This window comes from Chaetura pelagica, unplaced genomic scaffold (genome assembly GCF_000747805.2).
Source record: "Chaetura pelagica isolate M959 unplaced genomic scaffold, ChaPel_1.0 scaffold394, whole genome shotgun sequence".
NCBI classification, from domain to species: Eukaryota; Metazoa; Chordata; class Aves; order Apodiformes; family Apodidae; genus Chaetura; species Chaetura pelagica.
This window is the reverse complement of record NW_009952966.1, coordinates 1,538,446-1,540,883: the sequence shown is the minus strand read 5'-3', so window position 1 is coordinate 1,540,883 and position 2,438 is coordinate 1,538,446.

Sequence of the window (2,438 nt, the reverse complement as noted above, 5' to 3'; positions counted from 1 at the left end):
AAAATAGCGCTGCAACACGAAAAATGTGGTAGCCTGGTTGCTTAAAATGCAGGATAATAAAATAATATTTCTCTGTTGCAACATCTACATACAACACATTCCACTTGTAGTCTATTCCATTGATTATGTAGATAACTAATTGCTTGTTTGGGGTTTTTATTCCTATTTTCCAGTGTGCTTCTCCCCAAAAGCACAGGGATTTGTCCCTCTGCGAGGGCAGCACATAATCAACAACCTATGGAAAGGGTTGGACTTAATTATTGTGTATTAATTTTTGGACTGTGTTTAACCAGTTCCACTGTCTGTATTTCTTGGCACTGCACTGGAGGTGAAACTCTTGGTGATTCCTACAGCAGCACCTAAGCTACTCAAGGTCAAGAAATAACCCGACCACCTCAACATCGATATATTGTTATTGGCAAGAAGTTGTGTAGCTGCAGAGGGAGCTTTGCTTAATCACAGCACTATCACACCAGGCCTTTAGGAAAAATGGGGCTATAATGAGAACTTTTGTTCTAAATACATTCCCGTGATTGAGTCTTTCTTTTCAGGTAACAACTCCACGGCTTCACTGGAAGGTCTGACAGAATTAGATCAAATACAGACAGCCTAAATAGGAACCCGCTGAGTAATAACCTGCTGTAAACAATAATCACATTACAGGAGTGTTTCCAGCATTGACACGTGTCATTGGAAGGGGAACACAATTAACACAAAAATGAGATTTTTCATATTTTCCCTTCCCTCCTGTGTATTTTCATGGGTTCCCTTAGAATATTGTAACCCATGGTATTTCTTGCACTTTTTCTCATGTACCTCAATTTATTATTCTTCTCATGTTGAAAATATTCTTTCTTGACATTTCTTTTGATTTTCTTCTCTTCTTTGCATTTTAAGTCCCCATTTGTCTGCTGGTTGGTTTTATTCTCCTCCATTTTTATTCTCCTCCTTTTCCTTCCATTTTTATTGTCTTCTCCTAAAGTCAGTTATTTCATCCCTCCTCAGATTTAATTTCTGAGTTTTACCATTGGTTAGTTTGTAAAACCTTCTTTGCAAGTTGGAAAAGTTTCATCTAGATTTTACAGCCTAGATTTTTTTTTTCCCCTCACCATGTTATCTTTTCATGTGTTGCTGTATTGTTTGTTAAACTTGTTTCTTTTGATTAAATATCAAAAGTTATTCCTCCAGTAGGGATGTTACATATGTACATGTCTGGCATCTGGAACTGCTTTAGGGACTCGTTCAGCTTGCAAAGAGAAAATTATATTTATAGCTCTTCAAAATCGGGGTGGGGGGGGGAAAGGGGGGCCTGGTTGTATCTAAAATAATTTGAAATGACTAGTGTATAGTAAAAAATTAGGAAGAATTTTTTAAATGGCTTTGAGCACTACTTTTTAATGAATGTTTCCTGTGTGAGTCACTTTTTTTTCCATCTCTATTCCCCGTTTTTCAAATATCATCTTCATTACAAGTAAGGTAAAGATAAAAAAAGGGGGTGACAAATGTTGGCAGTGAATGCAGGCTGTGAGCAGGGGCATGTTTTCCTGGTTTTCATGTATAATGGATCATCATTCCTTTCCTTACGAGCCCAAGGGAAGTGAGGAGTGTGTGTGGTCACAAGGAGACTGGATGCCACAAGTTCTGAGCACTTTGTGGGGCTCCCCTCTGGACATGAGCTGCCACAGCAGGAGGCTCCTCCTTGGCCACCACTTGGGTGCTTCTATGTTTTCTCATTCCCTACTGGGGAAGTTAAACTGGTATCAAAGGAGCTGTGGCTGGTTAACTGGGTCAGCTCAGCTTGCTGAGCTGCTGGTTGTACAACCCTCACCAAAACGTGGTGTAAGTAGCACCATCACCATGGGGAAAAGTGGCCACAGTGAGAACATGGGTCCCAGTCAGACAGATGGAAGAAGAAAGTACCACCAGAAAGTTAACTGTCTGCCAAGGAATATAAATAAAGGGATGTTTCCAAGCTTAGTCATTTCTTGATTTTCATTTGTCCCTTCATTTCTCCCTTGCCTCAGCTTCCCATCCATGAGTCCATTCCTAGTGGCCATCCGTGCCACCACCTTCTCCTCATGTCACTGTATGTGACACTGTCTGTATTTCTTGGCACTGCATTGGAGGTGAAACTCTTGGTGATTCCTACAGCAGCATCTAAGCTACTCAAGGTCAAGACAGATCTGCTCCTCCCTAAGCACAGCCACCAAGCCTTGCTGAGCTCCTCACTGTACACTTGCAGACCATCACACAGCAGAAATATCTTCAAGAAGACAATTTAGGAAGAAGCTTTCCATGATGTTGCCACCATATGCTTTCCTTCTTGCCCCACCAGACTCAGACAATACCTGCCAGGGAAGCCAGCTCAGCTCCACCCTGGACCAGAGATCTTTGTATGGGTTCAACCCCACATCCACATCAGGCCCTTCCCTTTCAGT